This window comes from Drosophila subobscura, chromosome O (assembly GCF_008121235.1).
Source record: "Drosophila subobscura isolate 14011-0131.10 chromosome O, UCBerk_Dsub_1.0, whole genome shotgun sequence".
NCBI classification, from domain to species: Eukaryota; Metazoa; Arthropoda; class Insecta; order Diptera; family Drosophilidae; genus Drosophila; species Drosophila subobscura.
Window position 1 is genome coordinate 10,522,088 of NC_048533.1, and position 22,799 is coordinate 10,544,886.

Consider the following 22,799-nt stretch of genomic DNA (forward strand, 5'->3'; position numbering starts at 1 on the left):
AAACTGAATCCTGAGAGAGGCACAGTTACAGGCTGAAGCTGAGGAGGAGGCGGAGGCTGAGGCTGAGGCACCACCCAACCGCGCTGGTGGCATAAACTTTTGCCGACTGTTGTCAGCTGGCAAACAATGCCAAAAGCCACAAACATGGCCTAGACGAGGCGACGGCCATTCTCTCTCTTTGGCTGGGGAACGGGACATTGGGGGTGGAAGGGGGGCATCGTGTGGCAGACGCCAACAAATATGGGGAGAAAAAAAATGAGCACAGAGCCAACTTTATGCATAAATATTTGCATGCAGACAGGCTGCAGTGGCCAAGGGAAAGGACTCACTGCCACCCGCACACCCACAACCAGTCTCTCCCTCTCTCTCTCAATCTCCATCTACCCTTCGCTCTCGCTCTCTCCCTCCCTCACTCTCCTTTCTATTCAATTGAGCCGCTGGCAAAGCCGCTTCATAGCTGAACAATTTTTGCGCATTTTTCCAGCAGCATTTGGCACGAAAAATCCGCTGCCTGAACCTGCCACTGCCACTGCACCTGTGCAACCTTCTGGTAGTTTTGCAAAAATTCTAAATTGCTAATGGACAACAAAAAGGCGGCAAAAAATATAAAATAGAGGAGTCCCAGCCAGGACTTTAATAATGCCGCCATTTCTCAGAGAGTGCCCCCAAAGTTTTGAGCTAAAATTCACACAATACATCAAGGGTGGGAGGGAACTGGCAGTGGGAGTGGGAGTGGGTGTGTAACGAGGAGCATGTAGGTGTCCTCCTTCCTTCCTTCCTGCTCTCACTTTTCATCTAGCTGAAGGAGTACGTGATTTATGCCACTTTTAAATTGCTAAATATCGCCGTCTTTTTGGCATCTAACTTGATATTTATGCGGCAGATTTACGAGTGCTCGCTTCGTGCTTTTTTCTCTCTTTCCAGCAAATCGATGTTGGCATTGCATTGGAATTAATTTGCAAACACAATTTGGCAGCAGTTTTTGAAGCTTTGAAATGTTTTTGGCCAGCGCCAAAAGGCAATTGAAAAGCAAATTTGCCAAACACCAAAAATCTATCCATCACTCAGACAGCCTCCCATCTGATGACATCATTTTGTCTTGGCCTGCACCTTTTTTTACAGCATTAATCCATTAACTATTTGCACAAACAAATTTTCAACTTTATGCATGTTTTTTTGATGCCACAGTTTTTAATGGTTGGACAGAGGAGCCTCCCTTTGGGTTTGATTTAATGACTTTTCAACGGCAATGATGTTGACATACTCCGCAGCAAAAATAAACTCACTTTATTGACTTTTTATGAACCGCAGAAGAGAGCGGACACAAGCGAAACAAAGGCACTGGTAACATCATCATTATCATCATCCTGACCCCATGACAAACGTAGACGCACATACAGATACACGCTCCCACTCACACTCAGCCTCGTGCACACACACAAGGCCACACACAAAGAAAGTTTCAACATAATTTTTACTTCCGGTCGGCGCCATTGTCGCATTTAATATGCTTACATTTTGGTCTCTTTTTTTCTTGCTTTAGGTGTTGTTCCTTTTCCCGGTCTGGCCAGCCAGTTGTAGCCTGTTTTCCCGCTGTACTTCCTGAAATGACCTCTCCACTGCCACCCCGGGGGCAGCGGGCAATTAAATAAATGTCTTTCCAGCCAACAATGTGCCAAAATGTGAAGCCCAAATGGCAGCGGCGACGACAACAAAAGGAGCGCCGAAAGAGTCTGCTAATATGTGGCAACTGCACACGAATTTTTGCTCTAAAATTCCCATCCAAGAGAGGAAATTGTAATGAAAAAGTAAACAGATTCTAGTAAAACGCTTACGATAATTGCAGCATTTTGCAGAAAGTTTTCAATGAGCAGGAGGCTTCGATCAGCAGCAGCTGAACCTGTCAGAGCTGACCAGATTACAATTTCCTGCAACTGTTGGAACTTTTTTTGTGAACAAGAAACCACTCTCCAGAGCTCTCCCTGTCCACAGTAATTGACGATTCTGGCGCCCATGTTGCAGCATTGCTCTGGAGGCACACCGAGGCACTTGCTCTTGCCGCACCTTTGGTTGTCGTCCATAATTGCGCGTTGTATTTATTTTATTGTGTTTATATACATCTGTGTGTACAGTCTCCACCCCTTGATCACACACAAAAGAGCCTAAATGAGCAAAGAGAATAAAAAGGCGGGAGAGAAAGAAAAAGCCAAAAGCGAACAAACCGAAAAAAGGGCAACATCAACAGCGACAACGAAGTTTCCTTATACAAACTCGTATATATACACATGTGTTTTTGGTTCAGTGGACAGGGCATTGGCTTTTTGCAGCCACTGTGGCTATTTTATTTACAGCTACAAGGACACGTGGTGGACGGCACACGGCCTGACTGCTCGCTCGAACGACTTCCTGCTGCTGACTCTTGTGCCGAAATTCGACTGAAACGACAAATTTTTAATTTGTAACCAAGCCCCCTGCCGATAAGGGGGCGAGCGAGGTGAAGAGGTAGGCAATAGCAGAAAAGAAATAAATACAATTTCGAGCATTTGTTGCGTTTTATTCGAGTCTGCCCCTTGATACATTTTATGGCGCTTATCTCCTGCGACAATACTCGTAAATCCGAAAAATCTTTCCCAACGAGAAAAACTTGAGAAAAGCTCACGACTTTAATTACCACTGACCAATCCATTTCCCTTTCCCCCTCGATGCTCATTAAAGAAGCGAAAACTGGCCTTAGTTTTGCATTAAAATTTAATTACTGATTGCAAAAATTTAAATTTAAATCAAGCCCAAGTCGATCGCATTTTCGTTGCCATGGGGACACGGACCTGTGCAGCTGCGGCATTTCATTTATGTTTCAATTAAAAACATTTCGCCGCACATTTCGTATTGGTGTATTTACAGTCCAGTCCAGCACGGGAACACTTTGCGGATAACATTTATTTTTGGCAGCACCCCCAACTCTGACATTTGTCATTTTGACATTTGATATGGCCAGAGTGCAGACCCCAGACCCCCCGCCAGACCAAAACATGTCAGAGGCCACTCGGTTTTTGCATGATGTTTGCTCAGTTTTGTGGTCTGCTAAAGTGGCTTACCGCTGCTCCACCCCCCTGTCGTCCCGAAATCAGCTATAATTTAAGACTGCCCGAATAATTGTAATTTATGTAAATATTAGCTGGGACTTTTGCCACTCTGTGAGCGACCTTTGACTGCCCAAAGGCTATTGGTAATTCGATTTCAAATGATATTCCGATATGGATTCCGTTATTTACTTTGAATTGACGCCCTAATGCATTGAGCAAATTTGACTCACAAATTATGTAAAATTGATTAATAAGCCCACAAAAATGTGAACATAAATATTTGATTGCAATTAGCCAGGTCTTTTTTTACGATTTCAATTAATTTCATTTGGGTTTTGGGGCCAGAGTTAAATGACATTTATATCAAATGGCAGACTACAGAGGGTCAAAGTTCCCCTGCCTCCCTTTTTTGGCCAAAACGTTTTGCCAATAAACTTCACACAAAATCAAATTAAATTTGTCAAACGTAAAGCGATTTGATATGTCTGTCTGCTCGCACACGAACAACCACAGAGCACTCCCCTTTCCCCTCAGCCTTTATTGACTTAGACAGAGGGCGAAGTGGCATGGGGTTGCATTTGTCCTTGAAGCATGCGTGTGTCTGCCCCATAACAATGAAAACAGATGGCCCATTGATATGTGCAAAACAAAATAACAAACGGAAACCAAAAACACTCGGAGCTCCTACGGACAAAGTTTTTGAATGTTTATTGTTTTAATTTACAATAAAAAATATTACAATGTGCAATTTTGATTATCATTTTACAGTTTTATGTGTGGCAGACACACCAGACACTGATCTGAACAGATTTCTGGTTGCCTCTGCTTTGGGTTAATGGAATATTCTTCGGTTCTGCCATATTGAATCTCGACTCGAAAGACATTCATAGCATTTGGAGTGGCTTAATGGTTACGGATTTGATTGGATTTGGCAGAGCGTATCTAGATAGAGGTGGCTTCAATATTAAAGAGTAGACAGAGTTCAAGGACAGAGTTCATGCAGGAATAGAGGCTCAAGGGAATCACAGTTTCCTTGGCCACAAGTAGCACTCTTCAGCAACTCATTTACCATTTTCACTGCACTAAAGACTACTTTCCATTTCACTCTTTCGCTCCTGCAGGAATGCCTGCCTGTTTGCAATTCAACACCAACCGACTGAATAACCCACTGCCTGACGACTGTCCAACTGACTGGACTGGACTGGCCTGAATCTTCCTCTAGGCCTGCAGTTGATACATCCTGTTAAAGGCATTTTGTGGTCGGTGCGGCTCGGCCACATGGAATGCTTTTTGCCCTCCATTCCGGCCATGGCTCAAGGGCCCCAAATGGGGATGGACCCTCAGCCTCTCGACCGCAGCATTGAGTGTCTTAAAGATGAAAATTAACCAAACACAGGGGCAGAGAGTGGAGGCAGGGTGGGCACAGTGTGGGCCGTGGCATATTAACTACACATAATTTGCATGCCGACGCAGCATTTGAGGTTGACGCCTCATTTTTGTGGTCACATGTGTGGCAAGAGGCAAGGGGCAGCAGGCAGCAGGCAGGGAGCAGGAGACTGATGGTGGAGGCAGCATATCATCTGTGTCTGAAATATGTTAAGAATTCTTGCTGCTGGAAATTCCCTAATGAGTTTTCCACTTACGAGTAACGTCACCGAGACAAAGCAAGGCAAGGGGAAAAGGGTAAGAAGGAAAAGCGAAAAGCGAAACTTTTTAAACTTTCACTTAAGATTTTTAGTGCTGAACTTGGCATAGACTGTTGGAAGGGTTCAGGGGAGCACAGCACTGCCGTTCAGTGTTGATTAGTTTACCCACAGAAAGCACAGAGCACAAATATATATGGGGACTGGTGTGGGGACTGGCGCTGGCTGGGGAATAACCCTCAGCTACCATGCATGATTTAGGATGTGTTTGATGTGGAAAAAAAAACTTTGATGGCCAAAAGTTTTCCAGAGAGCTGAAGAACTATGCCACAGAGAGTTCACAGTCGGCATAAAGAGACTCCACCAGATCGTTAATAAGTGTCAAAGGAAACTAGACAGGGAGACAAAGAGAGAGAGGAAGGGTGGCGGAGAAAGGGAGACCAAAACTTTGGGCCAGTTGGGTTTATGTATGATAAATTTTACTCAACATCGTTAATTATCATAAATTGTATGGCACGAGAAAGTTCTGTACTTTTTGCGTTTCACAGATCAAAGCCAGGAGTTTGGGACACAGTTCAGTGGCACAGTGGATCCTCGGACTGCTTTTTGCTCTTACATCAAGCATTGCACAGAGAAGTTCCACTGTACATACCTTGGTAGACATGGGCCCTCATCCAAGCTGAATTCTCAGTCTCATGGCTGATGGGCAGGTGGAAAGGCCGCCGAACAAATGAAATCCAACTGACAGCTGTCTAACCCTTGAACTGAGCCATTTAAAGTTGCCCCACAAGGGGGTAGGAAAATCATTTAAACTAAAACAAAAATGGAAATGAAAATGTGAAAAACTTTTTCCTTTTGCCGAGGTGGAGGCTGAGAGGCTGAGGCTGAAGCGGAGAGTCTGAAGCGGAGGCTGTAGCTCAGGCTGTGGCTGCGACTGAGGCTGAGTGGAGGCTGGCGCAAAGGTCAAGTGCTAAAATATGCAGGCAGGCAGCCTCGCTGCAGTTGTCAAGTGCAATAGCACAATGTCAGTGTGTGTGTGTGGGCGGTGCACAAAGGCGTGGGGCAGGGCCGATATCTGCCAAACCACATTCCAAATCAATGGAAGCAACAATCAGTGGGTGAAGTAGTACGGAAAGGCATTTCAAATTCAATCCCTTTTTAGTGCGGGTGCGAGAGTGCGAGAGTGCGTTTCTCCTCTCCTCTCCTCTGCCCCCACCGCCCCTCAAAGCTCACCTGAGCGTGGGTGTAGGTCATGTATACGATTTGAATAATGTGCGGCAATTATAATTTCTAATTCTGACGTCTGTAAAGCAAATAGAGCTGAAACCCAAGAGAACTTTTTCCCACCCCACAAAGCTCTCTTACTCAAGCTGAGAGCATAGGAGCGCTCTCTCGCTCTCTCGTTTCGAACTTCCAGCGGCTCGTTCCTGCCTGGCTTCGAAAAAGCTTTCGCTGCGCTCTCTCTCAGGGTGCCGCGCTCTCTTCGGCACTGGCAGCGCTAGCAACGATGTGCCTTCGACCACTATACGAGAATGTGGCTCCGGCACTTTTAACCTTTTGGCCAGGTCGGGGGCGCTGCTGGCATTGGCACTGGCTGCGGCTCGGGTTCTGGCTATGGTGCTGGCTCTGGCCATGGCTATGGTTTTCTGTGCTGGCTCTGGCTCTGGAGCCGGCCCTGGCTATGCCATGTGTGGAGCATCGTGTACTGAAGGTCACTAATTGATTAATATGCCTGGCAAAACAGAGTGGAAGAAATTACTCAGAGCCCAGTGTTCAGGTAAATCATTGATGTTTGCCTCAAGATCTCTTAAGCTGCTCAAAGACAGAAGAACATGTGGGTGGGAGAGTGTGAGTGGGAGGCTGGCAGAAGCGGAAAAAACTTTATGCGTCCTGCCCCGCCCTGCCCTGCCCTGCCCGGCTTTAGCTTTCGCTCACTCATGCAATTGATAATGACTTAATTAGCTTTTACAATAAACGACCTTCCCACACATGCACGCAGATTTCGAGTTAGCTCCCACAGTTGACTGTGAAGAACCCATAAAAGGAGAAACTTTTCATAAAGGATTTAGCAAAAAAGTTTGCCCTATTCGAATCGGTGTGTGGGTAAGGCCCGGGCCTTGCTGTTTAATTTATACAAAGAGACAGGGAGAGACAGGGAGAGAGCTGCCATATTATTGCTCCAGCAAAAGGATTAAAAATTTCGTGAATTTCGTGCCCCCGTTCATGCCTCATGAGCCACAGGAAAAACGGACTCCAAAATGGGCATTCGAAAATTCTGCCTCTGTATGCATATGTGGAGGGTCTGATGGGTCTAGAGGCGCGTACGTAGGCGTGGGCGTGCTATTTGTATGGTAGTTTTCACGCATTGCCGACTTTTCCAGTTACAACCCACAGGCCACACATGCCAACCCGCCCGCCGTATGCCTGCCATAACCATTCCGCACAGAGAGGCATGCCCAGGCAATAAAAACAAAAACAGTGGTAGCCATAAATGTGGCCAAACATTTTTGGAAAGTTTCCCCGGAACATTTTAAGGGGATTTAGGTGACAGAGTATAGGAGCAGAAAACGTTTATTCAACGTATCATTTGCTTGCTGTTTGGTTTCTGGCTAATAAGTTTAAGTAGCTTCGAGGCCCTTTAGTAAATTTATAAATATCATTATCATTACTCCTACATTATTTGAATATATAACGTATATTTATGTGATATTAATATAATTATATTTAAATATAATAAACGCATTTAACGCGAGACCAGTTTTAAGTGCCTTCCCTGTAAATACAATTAAAATGTGGTCCTTAATTTAATTTTAATTCATTTCCAGATATCGCAATAATTTATTAAAAGATTTTCAATATGTGCTGAAACTCTAATATAATTTAATATAATTTTTTATATATAGAGTTTGTAATAAACTGCCCATAAATCTGGTCAATCGGGAAAGCACATTTTGTTCACGATATCCTTGATAATGGATATTGTGGATCTTGACACGGCAGCACAACAGCATCGCCATGGTTTATCATAATTATTTATTTATTTTAGTTGTTCTGCGCCTTCGTCCTGGCAAACAACAAAGTGGAGCCAGTCGCTTTTTTATGTTTATGACGCCCGAGTTCCAGCTAATTTTGATGCATGTTCCTCATTAGGCCGGAAGGCAGCCGCCAAATGGCGTGCGGCAAATGAGCCAAAAATGACGTGCCAAAGCACTGAGAAAACAGCTCACAAAAAACAGCAAAAAAGAAAAACCAGCAAAAAACACACAAGAAAAAAACCAACGAAAAGTAAATGTACGATAAGAAGGGAAACAAAACAAATGAGGGAGAGCCAGTGGTGTAGGGCAAGCAGAAGAAATATAGACGGAAGTTAAAAATTAATTTCAAGCACAGCAATAAGGCTGTGAGGAAGGTGGCCCAGAAAGGGAGAGATCTGGGGGCAGGTGGCCGAGTGAGAGAGCTGAGGCTGCTGCAGCTGGTGACTGCTGCGCCCAGTAGGGCGAGAGAGAGAGAAGCAAAATCTCGAACAATAAACGTAAAAAATTTAACACTTGGGAAAACAAAACGTAGCCATGAATAAAATGAAAGTAAAGTAGGTCCTCACTGCGGTAGGGAGACTGGGACTTGGCCCAGGGACTGCTACCAGGGACTCTGTATAAGGGACAGCAGGTGCGCTGGTTTCCTCGGCCTGCTTATCGCACGAAATGTCGGCCAGAGAGACATAAAATGCAATAATTACAATAAATACTTATTTATAATTTTCCTTTTGCTGCTTGTACAGGATATTGAATTTTTAATTTCGCCAACTGTTTGCTTTTTCCTTCTCCAACAATCGACAATCGAATGAAAATATATTAAATTTAAGTGAAGTACGCCGGTACTTTGGTGGGGGGTCAATCGTTGGCTCCAATTTCCGCCACACTCCCCCATCACCTGACGACTGTGCGTCAAGAAAAAGGGAAAAACCTGCCCAATTTTATTCTTTATGTATTCCATTACGTAGGCGTCATCCTCCAATCCTCCATTTGAGTCCGTGTGCGCGGATACCGTGTGTGTTGTTGTGTTTGTGTTTGTGTATCGAACCAATTTTAATTTCAATCCGTAATTACAACACTACAAAGTGGTCATCAGCGAACGATTGGGTTTTATTTTCAGCCGGGCGTTGTTTCTTCACTCGTTTTATTTTTAGCAATTGCCTTTCCGGTATGTTGGGGAGAAAAACTTTTACGAGTGATTGAACCTCGACTTACGACAGAGTGCCAGTGAGTGGGTGTGAGTGAGAGTGCAAATGCGATTGTGTGTCTGTGTGTGACTTGCCATTTCCTGCTGGGGGTATATTCTTTCCAGCTGGTCATTTTGTTAACGAACTTTGTTTATTTATATATCGGATAAATGTACAAGTATTTCATATCCGGAAATAACTTTCTTGACCCTCTATGCATGTGTGGGAATATGTCTTATGTGGCACTTTGTATGGTCCAAAGATTAAATACACATAAAAGCTGCAATATTTCAATTCACATACTTTGTGCAGCTCCCAAGCCAAGTTTCACTTTGAACACCCCTTAAACCCAGTCACGTAGCTTTTGCTTTATGAATTCCTTGGACAAAGAATAAAGTCAGCATCTCCCTATCAGCCAGTGCGCTGGCACTCTCTGCTTGAAAGGCTAAATCAAGTCACAGTTGATTTGATGGTGAACTCCCTCACTGCCTCTCTGCCCGCCTGCCACATTCAGTTCTAATCACCTGCAGCTCTGGTCGCCGCTTGCCTCATCATCGTCATCATCCACGTGGCATTGCTGCACAATCTGCATAGCATTACCAGTTGCACTTCATTACGTGGCAGCTTACGATAAAGCCAAAGGAGTGCTCGGAGCTGAAACTCTTGAAATGTTTCGCTTCAATATTTGTACCTTTGTAGATGGGGTAGGTTTGACATCAGTATAAAACAGGCAGGAGAATGTTTTCAAGACATTCAAAATATATAAATAAATGCTCGAAGCATGGAAATTGTATGGCTTTGCTGCAGTTCTCTTTTTTGTATGACCATTCAAATATTGTGCATCTTTTAGCTATGAATTTATTTCTGTTAATTTTCTGTATATTAAATTCCGAATGTTTCAAGTATAAATCCTGAGTATCAGTTAGCCGGGAGTCAGGATCATCGACAGTTTGTGTACAGCTTTTTGGATGTTACTCTTGGTTGGATTCCCTCTTTGCACAAAAACTCGTACTCGTACTCGTATCCGTGTATGCCACGCTGGCTTCTGCTTTATTATTATTATGCATTACTCTTTATGTATCAGCCTCAATTAATGTCAGCCTGGGTACGTACGTACATAACGATTTTCTTGTCATTCATGCCAGTCAAACGTGTTTGGCTTGGGCCCGTCACACTTTCGCCCGATGCCACCCGACGGCTGCCCCTCTCAGCGACAGACAGACAAACACACAGATACAGATTGGGGCTGGGGGCAGTGTGGAGTGTGGCAGTGTGTCAGGCTGTCATGCGTTTATTCATTCGTCATTCCTTTTCTTTTTTTTTTTGTTGCTGTGCAGCATTTCTCATTTCTTTCCAGCAGTTTGCCAGCACGCTCGATTCTTTGCTGCCTTTCCCGTTTTTATTTGCCCTGCCACGAATGCGTATTGAAGTGTGGCAAAGAAATCAAAAGAATCCTGATGAGATGTGTTTGCCCGGCGAATATGTCTGTCTGTTCTGTGCCACTCTCTCTCTCTCTCGTGTTGCCTTTATATTTTACAGCGCCCACGCACAAAACAGACCGAAGAAAAGGCAACGCACCAAAAAAAAATCTAAAAATCTAACAAAATAAGTAAAATGATATGAAAAATAAGAAGCAAAAAAAAACACATGAAAATGGAAAAGGGAAAGAAAAAAGAAAAAAAAATGGATAAGAGAAAGGCAAAAACAAGAACAACTGCAGCACACGAAATGGCATTGAGGTAAATGTAATTTCAATAAATATACAAATAATTGCTTCAGGATATTGTTTCATTGCCCAGCCAGCGGGCATCACCCGGCATCCAAAGGCAGCTGGAAATATTTCAGCTGATGAAATTGCCTTGATTTGCCTGCTAGCCAAACAAAAACAATAAATTTATAAACGATATCCAGCTTTTTGTAAGCTTAAACTTTATAACTTAATAACCTTAACGCAGCTCGAACATCGGCGCTCCCGGTTGTCCAAATATAATACCCCAAAAGGCAAAGGGCAGTTACCTGACCGGAAATTCCGGTAACTCAATACACAAAAAATTAATTAACAGAGTTAAAACTCAAAGAAAGAACCTCCAAACAATCAGTCAGAGAAAATGTGTGTCATGCCGCGCTGTAGGACAATGCGGGATTTAAGGCTCATGCACGTGCCTGAAGGGCAGCCCAAGCAACCAACCAAAGCAAAAAAAAAACCAAGAAGCGAATGTTTTTCAATCTCTCAAATGCTTACGCAAACAGACAGACAGAGACTCGCAGAAAATGTCAATAAAAATCAATGTCAAGTTGAGGCAGTCAAATTAACAAGTCACTGCGGCGGCAGTAGTTGAATGAATGGGCATAATGGTTGAAAATGTAAATGGTAGTAGACTAAATTGGTACCCAGCATGACCCTTGAGTGGAAAATAATTTGCTTAAAAATATCTTAAGAAGTCACGCTTGAGTCGGATGGATGTTTGGTTCCACATTTAGCCCTGACAATGGCTGTGCTCGTTCGTTTTGGGTCGTGGGCAAGAACCAGATTTATTGACACTTCTAATTGTCAATAATGACATGATTTCCGCACTCCATTATGCTAAAAGCCTGAGCAGCCAATAAAAACACTCAACATCTGCGGGCGGTCCACTTGCGGGCGTAAAAATTAATTTATATTATAGAAAAAAGTAAAAAAAATTGAAAAAGTCGGGAACGCGGCAGAGGCACATGCCAACCAAATAGCAATTAAAATTATTGAGTCAACAGGGGGGAACGTAGCGTAGAAGCTGCCAAGCAGCTCCCCTCCACCCAAGTAGGCAATCATTGACTGGCGACGCATCAACAGTACCACGCTGCGTATGAGTAATGTTTGGGGTGGGTGGGGAATTGCCTGGGGGTCGGTCCGTTGGTGCTGCTCCTCGTGTCGCCACTGCCCCACTGGCCCATTTATATTGTTGTTGTTGTTGCTGCTGCTCGGCGCAGGCACTTAAAACTTAATGAAATATTTATAATAATGGTGTGTTGCTTTAGCAACTTTTTTCGACCTCACCAGCAGCCCCCACCAAGGGGCTCTTTTTATTTTTTCCCAGCATGGAATTATGGTTAAATTGCTACAAATCACGCCAGCCAGTGTTGCCTGTATTCGCATATTGCAGTCATAAAATCACTTCACATTGAGTGCGTTTTCATTTGATTTCGCTTTGTGTGTTTTTAGGTTTATGTGCGCCTTCTTTGATTGTTTTCCTAGACGACAAGGCTTGTTCATGACCCTACTGGGAGTAGTGTTTCGGCTCAAACATATGGCGAATGTTTTATGAAAGGAACTTAAAACAAAACGAAGTTGTGTAAAGTTTTCCTTATATGTTTTACAGCCGAATATGTTCATATCCGTTCCATTTTAGAGCTGTACAAAAGTATTGGGCCACATGAAACAAATGTTGCAGCATTTGACATTTATATTGCTGCCTAATTCCTCGAAATGTTCTCTCTAAATGAGCTACAAATATTTATAGATAAATTTTAGCACATTTTGCAATGTTCCAATTTGCCTTTTGGGTCTCAATTTGCGTGTGCAACAAGCAAATCCCCGAATGGGGATGCGAATGACAATCCCAGGGCAATATTTTCGTGCATTAATGTTTGGCTTTCAGCGCAGTCAAAAAAAAAAAGATTTTAATTAAAACGAGCCAACATTACACGAAAACAAAGCAAGAACGAGACAGCACACAATGCGAGAGGGGAGGAGGCAAAACCGGGCCACTAATAATTTATGCGAATGCCGCAAAATGTTTATTTTAGCTTGTAAAATTTATAGAGGACCTCCTGCCGAATTCTATGGGGGGAATTACCATACCCCTCCCACATTTGAGTGTGTGTGTGTGCTTGCATGTTACAGAGCAATTAAATTGAATCCACTGAACATGCAATGGCAACACTGACAAGAGCATCAACAGCAGCTACAAATCGGTAAACTACGAGTATTTGCAACATTTTGTGTACCTTTTTAATGAATTTATCGTGTAAATTTGCACTAAGTTGTCACGGAATTACGTGTGCCTGTTTCTGTGTGTATTTGTGAGTGTGTGTTTTTGGCAATCGCTGCCGCCCTTGTAATGTTTTGCTAAGCCAACAAGAGGGCAAAAAGTCACACACATAGTCTCTGGTTCCCGCTCTTAAATTTTATAATTAAATGTACAATTGTTTGTGTGAGTGACGAGCCAAAAAGCCAAGACGGAAATGTTTAACACATCCAATCCGGGTCCCCAGATGTCCTTAACAACTATAAAATATACGGAGAAATTGTCGCAATAAAAAACCATAGCCATGCAACGGAATAACAACACATGTCACTGGATATTTTCATATTTTTTAATAAATTGCAAAATTAAAGTGGAAGCCGAGCGGAAAGGCAGTGGGCAACAAGTGGAAAACTTTGCAGCAAAATATACGATAATATTAAGCGAAATATGGCACTACAAATATTTCGAATTGAAGTGGTTTTTGGTATACACTTGCAGAGGGTATAATAATTCCGAAAATCGGTTTTAAATATAAAAATAAAATCACAGTACGCGTAAATTAATCTTTCAAAACTAAAAATAAAATAAAATAAAAGTTACCTTCGAGACATAACTTAATTGTCATCAACTTCATATAAAGAACAAAAAACAAAGAGTGTACGTGCCGTGGCAGGCTCGCAGGTTTTTATCTGCTGCGGTGGCACGGACATCAGTGCGGACTGGGAAGCTGTCTTTTGTGTCATTGTTTATAGGTTTGCCGATGCCGTTGGCCATATTTTGCTATAATTTAATCTGCGTCACACTCTCAAGCGTGCGCGTGTATTTATCCTATTAAAAATTTAAAATGCATCATATTGAACAATCAACCAACGCAGCTCGAATGATTCCTTTTCTTTGCCGCCGGATCGAATGGCATTAATTTTAATTTTCCGTGCATGAAGGCTGTCGCCCCCTCATGGACTGTGTATCTGTGCGAGCGTGTGCCTTAATGCCCCACCACAGGACAATAAATAATTATTTTGAGTTGCCTGAATGCTGCCGGGATATTGCCTGAACGTTGCCTTCCCCGATGCTGACTCTGTCTGACTCTCAATCTGCCCCTGCTGGCAGGCTGCTGGCTGTTGCAGTGTTAAAGTATTTAAATACAGTCGATGGCGTGAAAACGTCAAGGGGCCCCAAAGGAAAAGCTCTCACTGGATGCGCCAGAGTTTTCCATTTTCCATCTCTCTCTCTCGCTGTGTGCACATTTCATTAAGGCGCTTCAATATTTGGTCCCTGTCAATATGGAAAGGACATCTGTGGCACAATTAAAACACGCCCAATGTGAGGGGGGAAATCTGTGCGTTTAATAAACTGCAGCAGCAAGGCAGACACCAAGAAACATTTAACATTTTCGTATCTAAACATTTTCCCAAAAATTGCTTGTTGCCGCTGGCAGTAATTTCAGATTTTAATTAAATTCTTGCCATGTTTGGCTTGCCAACGAAGCTTCCAGCCAACAAACAGCACAGGATACGTTATACCTGCGGTATATGTGAAGCTACCCATCCCCTTCCACTCTGGCATATGAATATCACAATATTTATCCAGTCTTAATTCAAAATTAAATACTGACAAGTGGCAGCTGGCAGTTGGCATGGAGTGTGGGAATGTCTGGGAATTTCTATAAAGTAGTTTGGGAAAATACACACCCAGACGCTGTTCGAATTTGATGTGCATTATTTTCCATTATTTGGTTAATTTAACTGCCGTACAAGCAAATGCATCGCAACAGCAGAATCGGAGCAGATTCTCTCGCTCTCTCTTTCTCTCTCTCTCTTCGTGCTCTGATTGTCCCTCATTTGTTGCGGTGCCGCGACGCTACGCGACATCCCGCCCCGTGCCCCTCCACTCACGAACCGGACGAATGCCAATTGTTTGCTCGCCGAGGCATGCACATGCCACATGGCACATGGCGCCCATTCACAATCTCAGTTGGCCCTCGTCCGACCCTTCCCAACCCGGGGGGCAAGACCAAAAACAATGTCCCCCCAATGTGCATTGTGTGTGCACACGCGGTTAGGCAAACATTTTGCCAACTATTGAACCATTGCCAGATTGTATTGACACTGCCATGGCGCACACACAACTTGAGTCGGTCTCTGGCCCTCTCTTTTCTCAGTCCCTCAATTGCTGCAGTCCTCTCTGTGCTCTCCAGTCGGTTATCTGATCTGCTACACTGAGTAAGAGTAGCAGCGTGTCGCCAAGTTGCACACGCAAATCCTTTTGAATTGCTGATTTTCCTCTCGCTTACAGTCGCTGTGCTCCAGCCAGCCATTTTATATTTACTGCAGGAAGTTGCCTTTTTCTCTCAAATATAGTCCAACACTCCAGCCAGCTTGGACTTCGCCAGCGACTGCGACTGCTGTCTCTGCTGCTGCTTTGCAGTGTCTATAAATCTGTGAGCCAAAAGCGGATTGCGATTGCATTGATATGTCGTCGTCAGCACTACCGAGGGGGGCACTACTGTTCTATCCCTAAGCTCGTCCTGGGAATCGCCCCTTCCTCTGAGCATAAATAAGCGTTATTTTGTAATGCTGTTGTCGACCATTTGCCAAGAATTCTAATCGCCCATTCGATCGGCGGCGGCTTAAGTGCTTTCAACAAAGTCCCATTCAAATGGCTCTGGCACCTTTCACTTAGCCATTCAATTGTGTCAGTCTTTAGCTACCGTAAATTATGGCTAAAACTGCTAATCGATTTGACTAGTTTTGGTCCAAGACTCGTTGGTTACGCAAATTAGCTTTTAAATTCCAGTGCCTAAAACCTGATAAAAGCTTAACCCCACCACCCAGGCATCGGTCCCCTTTTCCATACCAGGTAAATTACCTTTGGAAATTTCAATAGAATTTATTAAAAATGTATGCATTTTGCAGGCATATTCCCCAAGCCCCTACACACATACACATGGCCAAAATGTTCTAATTGAAAATGCAGGCCAGTTCATGGATATTATGGACAACTTTGTTGCCTTTTGTTGCCACTGGCCGATGGTCATGGGGCATTAGTTACGGGGCTTGCAAGTGGCACTGGGGTGGGGGACGAAGCCAGAAACTGGTCAGCATGATAAATTGCTACATAAATTATAATAAACGCACATGGAGACCTGACCATGGGGAAATATCAGGACTGAGAGTGGGACTGTCCATGGGCCTGGGATTTTCGGTGCCAGACCCAAGACCACATATAGTTTGGCCACAAAAATTTACATGAAAAACTCATTCAGCTGCGGAAGTCGCACAGATATTGCCTGCCAGTGTCTGTGTATGTCTGTATGTCAGTCGATGATGAAAAGCCAAACAAATTGAGTTCACACTTTGCAGGCAGACTGCCTGTTTGCCTGCCTAATCGCCACTGATCAGCATAATCATCAAAATTCATGAATCGACACTGCGATTAGCTACAAATGTTACAGCCAAAGTCGGTGGGGGGGGCATCTCGGAACCAGCATCTGCTGCTGCTTCTGCATAATTAAAATAATTCTCCACCGACATGCAAGCCCTTTCAGTCAGCCGCCGCACCACAAAGGGTCCGTACGGGCTGGAACATCCTTGAAGTGGAGGAAAACCTCGATCCAGTTTTTGGGAAACGTAATTAAATGCACGAGCCACCTGAGTAGGGGGCTTTACTTCACACAGAGCGAAAGAGAGAAATGGCATGCCACAAAATGCAAGTGCCAACAAATTATATTACATGCAAGTGCAAAAGCCTCTGGTCTGCGTGCCTCATGCTCCGTGCACCACCATGCACTCTTGCCCCCTTTCCGCATCTCTATTGCTTGATTGCGCGCAAAGTATGCTACGATTTTATAGCCTGCCCGACATTTTGTGTGATTTACGCGTCATGCAGGCAAAAATCCATTCCTCCAAAAAATGTTATGAATAGACGGTGGATGGAGTGGGAGACTGAGACTGGCAGAGACAAGAAATGCGGCTCATGGGAGAGAGTGAGTGAGAAAGAGCAACAAGTCGACATGGTCATACTCTATCTTGGAGGAAATGAAGTGGAAAACAGAATACAAAATAATAAATAGTCAGAGGAGGTATATAAATATTTAGGGAATTTATTTTCTATGCAAGGTATTTTTAATTTCACACATCAGAAGTGGTGGTTCAAGGATTGGGAACTCAGTGCACTGCAGTGCTTGAAGCGAAAGCCTAAATACCGATTAACCAAAGGAAAATCATTCTCAATTTTTGTACTTTATTAGGCCCTGTAAATTCCTTACACTTAAAATCTATAAATAAATATTATCCCCACTGCTCCCTTCTCTAAAACTACACCAAAGGCATTACAGCGCATAAAAACTACGCGTTTGCACAGTGTACACTGTGAATTGTTTACCACTCGTGATGGACAAATCCTTTCTATAAACACAAATAAGTGTCCGATTCGATCTGTTTGCCGAGTCCAATATGCCCGCCCGCTCCAATGAAAGTCATCATCTGGTGGTTGCACAGACCCCTACAAAAAAGTGTACAGCTCATGCATGGTGGAGGGAGTTCAGCCGCAAACATGCGTGTCTGTGTGTGTGAAACCGACTTCGCACCTCACCGATTGCAGCAGGAGAAGAAAAAGGAAGGGGCAACCAGGAATGGGGTGCGGAGACAAAAAACAAACGCCGCCGGCAATGAAATGCAATGCGCAAAATGCATTTTCCGCGACTACACAATTGAAGTAATAAATCACAACGGGGAGGGTAACACTATTTTTTGGTTGGGGTGCAGCTCGGAAAAGCTAAGGGAAAAAATACGAGGAGGGGGGGAAGAAATATGTAAGCCAACTGAAAATGCTCACTGAAAATATATTCCTGGGTGTGTCATTCAGGCATAGTTGTATCTTCCCATATACCAATGTATGTATGTATGTATGAATGTATGTAGATACATACTTATGTATATTTTGTATATATAAGTATTACGTGCAATCATGTGGAAATGCCCGGGATATGCATACAACCCGTAGACGGAGACGGACAGGGGAAGCACTGCAGTGCACTGGGCTGCGCGCTGGAATTGGGTTTGAGGCTGGAGCTGGAGCTGGAGACGGAGACCACCTATTAAATTGTGCACTCATTAATCATCGGCTTGGGCTCGGGCTGGGGCTCGTCGCCCCAACCATTTTGTTGTTACTTATTTTTATACCCAAACAGATCCTGAGCCTCAACCCAAGTCTGGCAAAAATTGAAAAAAAATTGAAAATTAAAAGAAATAAATGCAAATTTATGCACTTTTCATGGACAGTCATGGGCACATAAATTGTTCCGGCAGGGGGGGTGGGGGAAGGAGAGCGAATTTAATGCACTTCATAGAGTGTTTTTTCGGCAAATCATCTCTGGCTCTGTCGCACTCACTCTGAGAGTTTGCTCCATATTGCGTATACGCCGCAGTGCACATGCTGCATGCCAACATTTGATAAAAAGTGCACTGGAAGGTATATCAATAATAAAAATGCATGCGACGTTTGACAGTAAATTGCCGTCGTCATGCCCAATTTTTTTTTCCAGTCAAAGAAATGGCTGAAATTAATTTAAATAATTTTGTTTGAAAACATATACACATACATCTACGTGCAAATAAAAATATATAAGAGTATGGGTGTGAAAAAAATACATTGCAAGAGCGATTCAAGTGTGAAATTCGCGCGGCTTGTTTGATTTCTCGCCATGTGTGATCGCCTGTGAATGTGAATGACTCCTGGATGAGTGAGTGGCTGCGGCTCTTATGTGAGTCTTGAATTTAAATAAAAGTAGAAAACAAATAAACAATAAGGGGTTAAGGCAGCAAAAAGTGTCGTAAGTACTTTAACCTGAATGAATTTAATTTAAAATCATTAATTCAGACCAAGTAAAGAAAACTAATGGTAAATAAATACCAAGTGCAGTCCCACTTTATTCATATTTATGGCACTTCTTTGTTCACTACGCCAGGATTTTGCATCGTTTACTTTTAGCCATAAATATCACAGCAAGTGTTGGCCATCCTGATGAGATCTGCAGCTGGAAAACTAGGCGCCATTCGAGCAGCCTGTCTCTGCAGCAAATTGCCATTGTCCCACTTAGATTGCGAAAATTAAAAGCAAGAGAATGTAGCCCGTACCCTGAGCCCCCCGAAGCCGCTTTCTGCTGCTACTGCTTAATTAAAAACATTACAGCGTTTGACCTTGCCCACAAACGAGGCGGGCAGAACAGGACAGTGAGCAGGACAGGGTGCAGAGCAGGACAGGACTTTGCAGTACCACGGACCCATGCACCATTAACATTAAACAGCAACAAGTGCAGCAGCCATGGAGCAACAACTTGTGCATAATGGGTCAGGCCAAGCGCACTGTATGTCCTTTTGCGCTCAAAGGCAAAAATGGCTGCAGCCGTCCTCGCTCTATCCCACTCTCTATCTCCCTCCTTGTGCCTCTCCTTCTGTGCCATTTCATTTGTTTTGTAATGCTTCATTATAATCAGGCATAACTTGAAAGAAGGCGGTGCTGTAGCTGCAGCGACAGAACAAACAACATAATTAAAAAGGCGTTGTCGCCTTTTGCATCTACTACTCTGACATTGCCACGCCACGCCCTCAATTCGGTGAAACAGAGCTGAGGGCATTTCCTGTCCCCAACAGCACGCCCTCCCCCTCTCTCTGTCTCTCTGACTGTCTGGCTGGGAAATTCTAATTAATAATTTAGGGCTTGCCAACAGTCGGGAGTACGGGGCACGGGGCTACACATTTTGCAGGATTTGCAGGAGCTACTGAATAATTGAATTCGGTGACGAGGTCAGAGACACTCGGACGCAGAGTTGGCCTGTCAACAGGGCTAGAGCTGTTGGCCAACTGGCCTCCAAAGTCAATTTGTCTGATGGAATTAAAGTTGATTTTTGTAAATTATGCTCGACATAAAAAAAAACAGCTTTAAATGGTCGCAGGCAAGTCACATTCAAGGCAGCTTCAAAATGCATGTTCTTGCTACTTCTGCTGCTCCTCGACTTCTTGCATTTTGACTTTCTTAACTTTTGGCAACAGTTGCAGTCGGCGGCAGACGCTGCGGAGGTTGCAAGTGCCAGTGGAAGTGCAAGTGCGTGAAGAATTCTTGGCAACAACTTTGCAGGCGGCTTAAGTCTGTCACAGACACACGAGCCACACACAAGCCACAAAATGGCTGCCAGCCTGTCCGCCATTTTCAAATGTGTCGAGCTCATTTTTTGTAGATTTATGCCACTCCGTGTGGCTGCTTGCTTGCTGTTCATAAACTTTTGTCAGAGGCAATTTAAACTGAAACCGACTCAGTCCTCTACCCCCGCTACAACAAAACTTTCATATACATTATGCATATCAGTTTCGTGCCCCACACACACACAGCACAGTCGGCGTCTGTATTATTAAAATAAAGTATGGCAAAATATGTCTAACTGCGCACAGTTCTCAATGCTTTCGACGAGTTTTTGATTTTGCAACCCCCACCACATTTTGCACTTCTAATTACTTTTGTTTTTAATAATCAAGCTTGACCCAACCCTAAAAGCCACATACACAAAAATACACACCAACACACACACGCTCATAACGGAGCAAAAATATTTAAAAGTCGAAGCTTCTTGTACACTTTTATTTGATTTCATTTATGTACATTTGTCCTAGTGGACCAATTCGAATTATCTCTATTATTTCGTCTTGATTTCGGCTTCATTTTGGCTTGATTTCAGCTGGATTTAAGATTGATTTCAGCTTGATTTAAGATTGATTTCAGCTTGATTTCGGCTTGTTTTAGGCTTGATTTCAGCTTGATTTCGTCTTGATTTCGACCATGGATATGCGTGTAGAAATAATGCAGCCGAAACGAAGATGTAGATCTTGGCTTTCGTCCAATTACCATGATCCCATCCTTTAATCTACCCTGGCTGCTGTTTAGCCCCTTGGACCTTTTATTTTTCGCATTTCCCGTACGCAAATTTCTATCTCTGAATTGCTAACTTTTTTGTCGACACTCAATACCCTTTTTTCATGGGTATACTAATGGCTCCCACAACGCACCACACACACCCACCACATGCGTAACATTTTGTGTCCTCTGACGCCGCCCCAAAAACCAAATAAACTCGCAAACTGGGCAAAAATGTACAAAACTTTTTATTATTAATTTAGAGCTCAAAACTAATAAAGTATTCGTATGGGGAGTCTGGGGTCCTTGGATATATATAAAGTGGATCCTTGCTGCTTAGTTTCGAAGGGCTGGAAATGTGTGGGTTAGCTGAGTGCTGAGTTTTGTGGCGGTGACCTGCTGAGAGCCCGTTTATTGTTCGCTCTTTTACAAATTATATGAAATAATTCTACCCGACTCAACATTTTGGGCTGCTCTCAGCAACCATATGCAAAATATAAATGTATATATGTGTTTGTTGTGTGGAGTGTGCATGAGGTTTGTTTGTGTTGGTAAAACAAAAATGTTGCGTTCCGCACAATTTCCATGTGATGATTGTTTTGATATGGGCAAAAGTTAATGAGTATATCAAGAGCGATAAGAACTTTTGCTGGGGCGTTGAATTGTGTCGAAAATGTATTGGGCCAGTGGCAGAGGGAGTGAGAGCTTAGTGGCTATGCCTAATTAGTGCTGTGTGAAAAGCAGGGTAGGGGCTTTGCAGTTTTAGGGAATTTAATGGGATCTATGTCTGAAATAGTCTGTGCTATAAATATGCATATGTACATATATGTATATAGAACACACTTTTCTATAAACTGCTGCACAATACCATAGTTTCTTGACCTACCATACATATTTTAAAATTTTTAAAGAAATTATTTTACTTATTCCACAATTTGTAAAAAAATAATTTGGCTAATATTCAAATACTTAAATTTGGATACCTCCTTTGTCTTGTTTTTATTTTGTACGCTCCTCGCAGACACTTGCTGCAACACTTTGCTTCACTTCTTTTTGACCTTTTTACAGCTTGACTTTATTGCACTTTAAGCCCGAAGCCAACAGCCAGCAAAGTGTCTGCTGCAATTTTGGGTCTTTAAATATTTTGTGCAAGAAGCAGTCAAGCAGCAACTAATGGCGAGCCATCCAGCACTGGGTTCGGGGCGGGCCATTTATATAAACATGTGGGGGAGCGCACCCTCTCAGTGTGTTTGTGTATTTGTATTGGATCTCTGTGTGTGTGACGGTAAGGTTGTATGCAAATCTGGGTCATGCTGTTATTTCCGGCTTTTGTGGCTAACTGAATACACACACACAAACACACACGACACATATACACACATGTGAAGTGCCTGGGACTCTGGCAATCACCTTGCGGTCCTTTAACCAATTTGTATTGAAGGGTTGTTGCCTCTCCCTCCCTCTCTCACACTCTTTCACTCTCGTATTTGACCAGAAAACCCAAAATGAGTGGGTAAACACATTTTCAAGTTGTTATCCTGCTCCTGCTGCTGCTGCAGCTTCTGCTCATGTCGTTTGAACTACGAAAATTGTTTTCCAATGAAATTAGATTCTAATTCTAATGGTCGTTGGTTCAGAGTATTCCAAAAACCTCAATTAAACCACCGCCTCCTGCTTTAGCAAAAATCTTTGACTGCACTTGGCTTGAATTTCATTTTGGAATGTCCATGTGGAGGAGAGCATTTACTTTGAGCCAAGATTTCAATCGACAGACGAGTTAATTGTTGTGGGTTTTTGGCCTTTCAGTTGGCCCTCCAAACCACACTGGCATTAGACGTAATTAGTGGGTAGCCTGAGGCCGGGACGTAGCAGTTGATTTGTCACTGTCAGTGCCAGAGGCAGGGGACAAATTAAATCACCCAAAGACATCACCGAGGAGCCA